At 34.8% G+C, this 11,276-nt stretch overlaps 1 pseudogene; it reads left to right on the top strand.

The window, feature by feature from the left end:
• On the top strand, positions 2,001–5,440 carry LOC109232787 (annotated as a pseudogene).

The raw sequence follows: 11,276 nt of genomic DNA, 5'->3' as shown, positions 1-11,276 counted from the left end.
AAAAAATACCAAAAATCCCGAAATTAGCAAAACCCGAGCCCCGGGCCCACTTCTCGAAACTCAAAAATTTTCACATCAACGGATTTCCTTATATCCCCATGAGTCTATGCATATAGAGAACACCAAAATCGGAACCCCTCAAATCCCAAATCAAAATGCCAAAATTCCAAGCCTTAGCTCTTCCATTTTTAGTTCAAGTTTCCATGAATTTCTAGTTAGATTTCACCATAGAATCAAGTTTTAGTTCCGAAATTCTTACCTCTAATCGATTCCCTTTGAATCCCTCTTTAATCTCCACCAAGAAGCTCTCAAAATGATCAACTATGGGTGAAAATAGACCCAAAATCGTGGATGAAATGACTTAAAACATTCTGCCCAGGTCTGCTTTTCCTTCATCGCGATCGCGATACTTCCTACGCGATCGCGAAGAACAAATTTTAAACTCCCCCAAAATTACTCTACGCGAACGCGACATGCAGGTCGCGAACGCGATGCCTTTTGCTCCTATACCTTCACGAACGCGAAGACCCTTAGGCGAACGCGATGAACAATTCCCCTTCAGCCCATCAGACCCATCTTCCTCTACGCGATCGCGAGTACCTTCTCGCGAACGCAATGCACAAATTTCCAGCCTTCCGCGAACGCGAAGCCTCTCACGCGAACGCGAAGGCTTAATTCAGGCCTTCCTCAAATCCTTCTACGCGATCGCGATACACTCTACGCGATCGCGAAGGGTAATTTTCTGCAACACCTGAAACTTCAAAATCTGCAATCTTTTAAGGCACAAAATGGTCCGATTGACCATCCGAAACTCACCCGAGGCCCCCGGGACCTCAACCAAAGGCACCAACACATCCTAAAACCTTATTCAAACTTGTTCCAATCATCAAAACACCTCGAACAATATCAAATCACTCAAAACACAGCGGATTCAAGCCTAAGTTTCTAAAATCTTCCGAAATACGCTTTTGATCAAAAATCCAACCAAACCACGTCCGAATGACCTCAAATTTTGCACACACATCCCAATGACACAACGAAGCTGCTGCAACTCTCGGAATTCCATTCCAGCCCCCGGATCAAAATCTCACCTACCAACCGGAAATCGCCAAAATATCAACTTCGCCAATTCAAGCCTAATTCTACTCCGGACCTCCAAAACCCATTTCGGTCACACTCCTAAGTCGCAAATCACCTCCCGAAGCTAACCGAACCATCGGAACTCACATTCGAGCCCTCTAACACCTAAGTCAACATCCGGTTGACTTTTTTCCAACTTAAAACTTCTTAAAAAAGACTAAGTGTCTCAAACCTTACCAAATCATTTCGGACTCGATTCGACCAACCCGATACCACAACACACGGATAACGAAGCATAAAGAAGCAGAAATGGGGGAAACGGAGCGGTAACTCATGAGACGACTGGCCGTGTCGTCACAAGCTCTTTCTTGGCCAACCACCTAATGGACCGGGTATGGCCGAATTGGGCTCAAATTTTGGGCCAATTTCGGCGCAATTTTAATTAAAATACCCTAGTCAATCCCTTTTTCCTCTAATGAAATTAATAGTCTTCTTTAGACCTAAAGAAAAATGTAAAAGTAGAAAGAAAATCTTTTTTTGGTATATATAATTTAAAGATGCAAACTAAAATACACAAATAAAAGGTAAAAAATATTTTTTGGTATTTTTAATAAAGAAATGCAAATAAAAATGCACAAATAACTAAAACTCATCCAAATATTAGTATTTTTAGGAGAATTAGAAGCGAGTTAGGTATTCACAGAAATTTAAATCTTGATTTCTCATGAATTTCATCCACTTCGTTGATTGCCAAGCCATACCCTAACGTACAAGTGCAATTAAGAATTAATTTATTGTATATCTAAATAAAGCTAATTTCTTTTGCTATTTCATTTGAACCGGCTAACTTTAGGAAGTGTTTATATATGCAATAGAGCTGTACTACAATACAAAATGGTAGCTAACTAATTTTTCATACTATGATCATGTAGGGATGTGATGCATCGTTGCTTCTGGACAGCAGTGCAACCCTAATAAGTGAAAAGAGATCAAACCCCAACAGGAATTCAGTTCGTGGATTTGAAGTAATTGATGAGATTAAATCTGCACTTGAAAAAGAGTGCCCTCAAACTGTCTCTTGTGCTGATATCTTGGCACTTGCTGCTAGGGATTCTACAGTTTTAGTAAGTACAACCACAATCCTAGCAAATAAAATTGTTCAAATTAGCTAGCCACTAGGTAGAATATTATAAATACATATGAGCTTATCTTATACTCCACTATTGGTTAGGGTTTAATTAAATTATACATAAATATTGATATATTGCAAAAAAAGTTACTGTAAAACTTTGATAGTAGGTTAGCTATCATTTTTATAAGATTACCAATTAGTAATGTTTGTCATGGAGATTATATATCCATAAATACCTTACAAATTACTTGATGCATAAATATTTTTATATCAACAATGCATAAAACTTATATTTATTTATTTATACAGGCTGGTGGACCATAGGTTCCATTGGGAAGAAGAGACTAAAGAGATGCCAGTTTAAGTGGCTCCAACAATAACATTCCTGCTCCAAACAACACTTTTAATACCATTCTCACAAAATTCAAGCTAAAAGGACTTGATCTTGTTGACCTTGTTGCTTTATCTGGTAAGAAAAGCATTCGGTAACTTTTACCTAGACTATCTATTACTGTTACGGGATTTTTTTCATTCCCATACACTATTGGAAACTTTATTACCCTAAATATTCATGTTTAGTAAATTACCCTACCTACACAAGTTTTGTTTACAAAATATATACATTCCACCTTAAAAGACTCCCAATCCATTATTAGTGTCTTCAATTAAGGGATTTAGTTACACCATTTTCCTTTTTTTTTCTCCTCTTCTCTTTCCTTATGTTTCCACTCATATGTCACAATATTCACTGGATCTTACCCAATTTTTTTGGGTGTAAACTTTTTGTTTCAATTTTTTACTTTTTACCTTTTGCTCTTCCTTATTTCCTTTTTGACATTTTCAAAAGTTCAATATCACATTATGTCAAACAGATTAACCATGTCAAAACTCCTAATTTAGCTCTCTTTGGTGTTACTTTTTATTTCAATTTTCTAATTTTTACTCTTTGCTCTCCCCTTCAATCTTCCTTATTACCTTTTTGACTTTGCCAAAAGTTCAATATCACATTATGTCGAAACTTTTTACTTCCTTTGTATCCAAATTAACCGTATCCAAAATCCTGATTTAGCTTTCTCGGTCAAATCGACAAGTTTGTTAAGCAGTTTGATCAAAACCCTATTGATTAAAATAATTTTCAGTTCTGATAAATGTGATTCGCATGATCATAAAATTTCAGAGGATGTTAAAATGTGTAAAAATATTACCGAAAAGGCCTAATTTTATTAGCATACTCTTCATTGCAGCGCCTCAATTTCACACTTAAAATTAGTCTGCTTACATCTTCATATTTTCTCTAAAAATAAACATTCAAAAATCAGTACCAATACACCCTTTTAAAAGTTTACAAAAGAAGATTCAATTTTATAAGAAAATAGATGAAAATGGCTTCAGATTCTACCACTTCGCTGTTCTTGACACTATTCCTTATTACACAAATATAATTTTTATACAATTTTATAAAATATATCTTTTGTATATTTTGTATCTTATTTTTACATAGTTAAAATAAATTTTATACAACTAATTATATATTATACAACTTATCTACAACTTTCGCACATTATTTCTACCCGGTTAAATACAACTACAATAACATACAACTTAAATACAAAATTTATACAATATGTCTTTTGTATATTTTGTATCTGATTTATACATAGTAAAAACAAATTTCATACAACTAATTATATATTATACAACTTATCTACAATTTTCGTACATTATTTCTACTCAGTTACATACAACTACAATATCATACAACTTAAATATAATTTTTATACAATGTTGTTCAACTTTCATACAATAGTTAAATAAATAAAAGAAAAATACATAAACAACATAATACAATTTTACTACAATTTCGTAAATATAATGTATATCATGCCTTCTTCTTCTTCTTCGACGAGTTTCAATCTGAAATTCAGCCAAAACCAAGTCTGATCTTCACCAAAACCCCTGAAANAAATAATGATTTTTAAAAACTCAAATTCGAACTCAAAGTTTCAAAGCTTTTTAATGGTTGTCAATGGTGGAATTGCTGCTCTCTTTTCCTTTGCTTTACATTACTAAAATTAGGGATTGAGAAATAGAGAGAGACGTAGAGAGAATTCTCAATTCTTTGCAACAACATCCAATTCAAACAAATAATGTTTTTTGAAAACCCAAATTCGAATTTGGAATCGTGAGTGGGTGCAAGACACGGGGGGGGGAGGGGGGGGAATGTGGAGAGAGAAACGTGGGGGAGTGGAAGATATATTAGAGTAATTTTTTCCCTTAAAATGTACATAAATGGTAATTGGGTATATAAAATGTAATTATAGTAAAACTTGAGTAGGGAGAGTAATATAGTTTCATATAGTGTATAGGAATGTAAAAATTCCTACTATTACACATAGAAGTGGCAAATGGACGCTATGGGTCAAGTTCTGACATGTCAAAACGGGTCAAATTAATAAAGGGACACTAAGGATTATAACACAACTTGCCCAATATGCCCAACTCCCATTCTTTTTATTTTGCTTTTTGAAAAAAAAAAGTGAAAATTAATGTATTTTTAAATAATTAGCTTAATTTCTTCCAAATATTCATAATCAAATTTTCATTTTATATGTTTCTATTTGAATTGCATTTTGACCAGTCGAACTACACTATTTTGATTTGTTTGACCTAATAGTTTGATGAGTCATTTCGAGTTCAATATGTGCGGTCAATTCAGCAAAGAGTCATAACCTAACCTATTTTTAAACTTAGACGTGCATGCATGTTACAAGAAAATTATTGTTTTGCCACCTCTAAGTATCACACGAAGTTAATACTAGAAGAAATTTTTCTACAGGGAGCCACACAATTGGAAATGCAAGATGTACTAGCTTCAGGCAGAGGCTCTACAATGACTATACATTGGATCAATCATATGCTGCTCAGTTGCGGACTAAGTGTCCAATATCTGGTGGTGACCAAAACTTATTTGTCATGGATTTTGTCTCCCCTACAAAATTTGACAACTACTATTTCAAGAATTTGTTGGCTTCAAGGGGCTTGTTTAATTCAGACCAAGTTCTTGTGACCAAAAATCAGGCATCATTAGAATTGGTGAAATTATATGCAGAAAACAATGAGATTTTCTTCGAGCAGTTCGCGAAGTCTATGGTTAAGATGGGAAATATCTCACCTTTAACTGGATATAGGGGCGAGATTCGGAAGAATTGCAAGATGATGAACTCTTAAATATCACAACATTAAACATCAGCCTTGGTGTATTTTTATGCTTTTCTTTTTACATTAATTCCAGTTTTTTCTTTCTGTTTAGCTTGTAATTTTCCTCATAGACCAAGTTCATCTTGAAAATCACTAAACTATCCTTATTGTACTCTGATGATCACTCAATCAAATTTCTTAATTTTTTTGGTGAAATAAGCTGACGTGGCAATCCACATGGGCCTTTTATATTTTTGGACAACATAAAATAATTAAGACCCAACAAAACATAGAAAACCTTCTCTAATTGGTCAACATGAACCTCATAAAGCTTATTCTTCATAGTTTTTTTCTCGATTTCATAAGAAATGGACGGGTGTCTAACTCAATCCAAGCTCATGAAGTAAGAATTATTCAAAACTATCTAAGATAATTTCTTCAATCAAGTTTAGTGAAGCGTGGATAACATGATATGAGAGTTTTAACACTGGATAAATCAAGAATAGAGATGAGTTTGACTGTGATACCATGAAGAAAAGGGCATTAGGTCTAACTCAATTCAAAAGTTAATTCATCAGATCAAAATTGCCTCAAATCATATAACGAAAAGAAGAGCTGAAGTGATTATTAAAGAATTAGGCCTGGAAAGGTATGTGAGCTACCTTTCCATGAACTTCCTTCTCGCCCTTGATTACAAAGCACCACAATCTAAAACTGTCAAAAGAAATTGAACATGATTGTTGCAACTGTTCATTCCTGAATTTCACAATCATAGATGTCGTCACACGAGAATAGGTGGAGAACTTATTAAAGGCATATCTGGGGGAGAGAGAAAAAGAACTAGCATAGGATATCAACTCATTTTCTCAACCGATATAAGACATTCTAACAAAGATTTTGCTTCATAAACTTTATCACATCATATTAGGCTCTTATGTTCGTCTTTCAAGTGCCTATCATTATTTTGTAAAGGCGGAATAGCCTAGGAGATACCTGTACTTATTTCGGTTTGACATCCCGGTTTCTATACTCTACAAAGTTTCATCCAGACACCTCTACTCCTTCAAAACGACTCTTTTAAAACCTTTCGACCTTGCGTGCTCTTCAACGATCCAGTGTGGATGACATATCCATGTCCACCTCATATTTTTTATGCCACGTCAATATTTTGTCACTTTATTTCAAAATTTTCTACTCTATTTTTTATTTTATTTTTACATCACTTCACTCATCCCCTCTACTCTCTATCTCCTGTTATTTCCACTTCTATGCCGTCATCTTCACCACTCCAAACAGTCCCCCCTCCATTAATTCACCTTCACAACCCCAAAAATTCTCTAGCTCTATTACCCAAATATACCCAACAATCAGTTCATTAACAAATGAAAACAAAAACAAAGAAAGAAAAAGAAGAAATTCAAATAGTTAATAGAATTAACACTTCCTAAATCGTTACAAATCGCAGCCACCCCATCCAAAATGAAACAGTGGAATCATGCAATTCCCACTCTTCTGCGGAGATCTCAATCCTACTTATGATGATTTCAAGATATTGTTTTAACAAGAAGACCCATAAAATCTTAATCATTTTTATGAATAGAAATTGTTTGAAAAAAAAAAAAAGAAAACTCATGTTCATTTGGGTCTCCAGCTTCTATTATCTCAATGAAATCTCACTTGCTAGCCTATATTATTAGCAAATTAAGTGTCGTTTATTGACTTACTTTTAGATTTGGTTTTCTTCTTTTACAAACAAAATGGAAGCAAAAATCAGAGGTGAAAGAGAATTTGTTTGCGATATTGAAGAGGTGAATCTTGGGACTGATTAGTATATGGAAGGCAAGTATGTAGGGGGAAGAAGAAGAGTATACGAAGGGGAGGGGTTAGCAAAGAAGGGTTGCTGGATTGGGGGAAGAAAAAACATGAAGGGGAGGGGAACTTTTTAATAATAAAGTAATAATTTCCTAACTTTTTTTCCTTTTTTTATTTAATTTTCTGTTATTTAATCTTTTTTTTAAATCAAATTCGTTGTTTACACTCGCTTTATACGCGTGCATTTCACACATTTCGTCCAACTCCGCAGATTCAATGCCACATAAGCTTGGTCAATGGTCAGAAGCGTTCAAAATACTAGTTTTGATCGAGTAGAGATATTTGGATGAAACTTTGTGGAGTACAGGGACAGAAATGTCAAACCGGAACAAGTACAAGTGTTTCCTAGGCTATTCTGCCTTTTGTAAAAACTAACTATAGCCCACTATATACCTAACAAACAATGGCAATATCTGCATTCTGCTAAGCTTTACCTTGTCTTTCTTGTTATCCACATATTTTCAGACGGCATTGCACAAAGATTCATTGTTAATGTAAAATTTTGAGCTTCATCTAATTTGCCGGTATAAAATAATAGATATGAATTTTTTGTCAAAAAAAAAAAAAAAAAAAGATAGGAATATATATTGATAGACTATATGCCTCTGGAAGTGGGTTACTTTGTATTATACTCGCACTTAAGTGATACTTGAATTGCTCAAGAGAAGTTTTTCTACCGATAAGAACAAGGCCCTTCTTATTTGAAAAAATTCTTCTGAATTATCACGGTAGGTGCATAAAGCAAATCGTGGTACGAGGCTGTTGTTTCCCACATTTCTTACCTTATTTTTGGGCTTAAATTTATGACTCGTTCGCCCTTTGTATCTAAAGATAGATGGCTAAAGGGCATATCCCACGGTTAACTAAGAAGGGATCGATAATTTTGAAATTGTTTAAAACTATTCTGAACCATTATCAAAAGACTTTACGGTGTAGTCAGAGGCAGAGCCAAAATTTAAAGTTTATGGGCTCTAAACTTGCCGATGAACCCATAGCTCGTTATAGTTAATGGGTTCACAATTGAATATTTACACGAATTTATTGAGTTTCCTAATGCAGATATAGAGTTTAAGCAAAGTCACTGGATTCGTCCGAACCCGTAACTTATATACTCCCTCCGCCCCTGGGTGTAGTGCTACTTCACAACTACTGATTTAAAATCTTGAATTCGCCTCTAAATAGAAAGACAAAATAACTCGTGACTTGTAGTGGTTGAAGAAGAAGAGAAGAGCCTAACATGAAAGATACAAACCCATTAGACTAGCCAAGGAGACTGCCTGGTGATCAAACAAGAGTGCTGGTAATTGGCACATGAAAATGCAATTATTAGCCTCTAAGAATGAAGCAGGCAAGTCATCCTTGGCTATCAAAGGGATTCTTACCTTCATTGTAATTAGACCTCTCTTCTTTTCTCAATATTTATGCATGTTATACTAATGCTAATTTGCTCAAATTAATGAGCTGTGAGAGCTCCATTTCCAAGATACTATTTATAGCCAGAGCAAGAATGGAAATCCGATTCTTATTTCTACTTCCCTCTCATCTCCTCAGGCAATTTTGCGGCTTCTATTTATTTATTTGATATCTAATTATCAGACCATAGCATGCATGCATGCATGCATGCATCAACTTTTATTATGCCTAGCGGTGGCAAAATGGATAAAAGAAAACAGTTATCCACCTATATAATCCATTTAAAAAGGGTAAAATTCAAAAATAGCCAGATTTACAAGTGATAATCAAAAAATAGCCACTGTTTCAAAAGTAATCGAAATTTAGCCACTTTTCATGTAAAGATAAATTTGAACAAAAACACTATTCAAAATCCAGAAAATATTCCAGCATAATATAGTGGTCTAGCATAATATGCTGGAAATTCATATACAGGTACTCCAATCTCCAGTATATTATGCTGTAACTTTCCGTGTGCTGGAGTTTCAGCATAATATGCTAGAAGTTCATACACAGGTGCACCAATCTCCAGTATATTATGCTGGAACTTTCCGTGTTGCAGCAAAATAGTGGCTATTTCTTAATAACTTTGCAAACGCTGGCTATTTTTTAATTATCAGTCCGAAAACTGGCTAGCCCGTGCTATCTAACTCGTTAAAAATGGGTTGAATAATGACCTTTTTAAAAACGGGTCAAATATGAATAAGAACCATATTATCCACTTAGAAAATAGATGACCAACGGACAACTAATGCGTTTAACTTTTCATTTGTAAAGCCTCAAATTGGGGATTCCTCAAGTTTGGGAGACTAAGAATTCTCTTAAAAGTGATCATATTCAAGAAGCAATGGATAATATGGATATCCATATTATCCACCGATTAACCTATTTTTCATCCGTATTAAATTTGGGTCAGGTCGGATAATTTATCCATTTTTGCATTACCCGTTTTCGACCCACACATATCCGACCCCGTTTGCCACCCCTAATTATGCCATAAAGGGGAATATGTTCCAGGATCTTGAGAACATGAAGACACAGCCTTATTTGCTTTGACATTTGAAGGAGACAGAATTTCAACGAGGACACGAACAATTTTAGAATATGTCAATCAATTTGTACTATATGTTTCATGAGGTCAAAGACTAAAAAGAATTGGCACAAATTCTCTGAATGATCAAATGAATTACTACATACTTTCTCAAAGAAAATGAGAAGGGCCAGGAGCTTTTCATGACTGGATGGTGCAAGGATTGTGATAAGATGGCTTACTCGTTTTTGGGCCAACCTTTGGAGAGTAATGATAGCGAATGCTTGTGATATTCCCCATTCTACCTTTCGGCTTTGACCTCTCATAAAAGGCAGAATAAAATCCATGGCAGATATATTTGACTTGTGCAAAAAGGCTTAGTGCTATTTCTAGGACACAACTTAGCTGAAAGAATCCAACAATAGTAAGTTGTCCCTAGGGATGGGAAACGGGCAGGTCGGATCGGATATGAATGGATCAAAATGGATAAATGCAAAAACTGATAAGTTATCCGACCCAACCCATATTTAATACGAATAAAAAATAGTTAACTGACGAATAATATGGGTATCCATATTATCCATGGCTTCTTAAATAATCACTTTTGAAAAATTCCTAGTCTTAAAAGGAATCCTCAATTTGAGGTTTAACAAATGAAAAAATTAAACTCATTTATCAATTTTCTAAGTGGATAATATGGTTCTTATCCATATTTGACCCCTTTTTAAAAAGTTCACCATCCAACCTATTGTTTAATGGATAATGTGGGTGGATAACTATTTTCTTTTATCCATTTTGCCACCACTAGTTGTTCCCATTGCTAATACAACACTGTCATTATTATTGACAACCCGCGTCTGGAACTAAATTTAGCATCCTCGATTTATTTTTTCCGGTAATAAAGAAATTGGCTATTACAGTTTTGAAACGCTAGATAATAGGCTTGCCCCCTCTACCGTTTCCACTTAAATACCCCATACCTGCGTCCCTCTACCTTTTTACACTTAAATACCATACCAGATTCCGCAAATGAAACATCCTCTTCCCTGCACAACCAGATTTTCACGACTCTTCCCCTACCACATTCTATTTGCTTGGCAACTTCAGCATTATGATCCATGTCCTGCTATTGCTCTGCTGAATTATGGCAGTCATAGATGAAAGAATTTTTAGCACCAATAAGTTAATAAAGATGCGAACTACCCTCAATACACCTTCAGTTGGCTTATTTTCTATCCGATAGATAGATAGATAAACACTAAAGACTAATGACAGGCCAGAATTCCAACTATAAACAAATCTAAGCTATCCATATACCAATCAACAAACTTGCTTTAAACTCAACATTGTTGCTTTGTCCTAAATTCTTCTGCGGAAGCTGATTTGGGAAAATTATGAGGATGTGGATCCACGAGAGAATGATAGGCCCTCTTGTCCTTTGCCAAGCATTTCCCCATATAGCTTTCGACAAAACAAAACATACTATGAAATGTTTTTGAACAATGTGAAGTA

Source organism: Nicotiana attenuata, chromosome 9, assembly GCF_001879085.1.
Source record: "Nicotiana attenuata strain UT chromosome 9, NIATTr2, whole genome shotgun sequence".
Taxonomy (NCBI): domain Eukaryota; kingdom Viridiplantae; phylum Streptophyta; class Magnoliopsida; order Solanales; family Solanaceae; genus Nicotiana; species Nicotiana attenuata.
The sequence above is the reverse complement of the archived record's forward strand: the minus strand, read 5'-3'. Positions and strand labels throughout refer to the sequence as shown.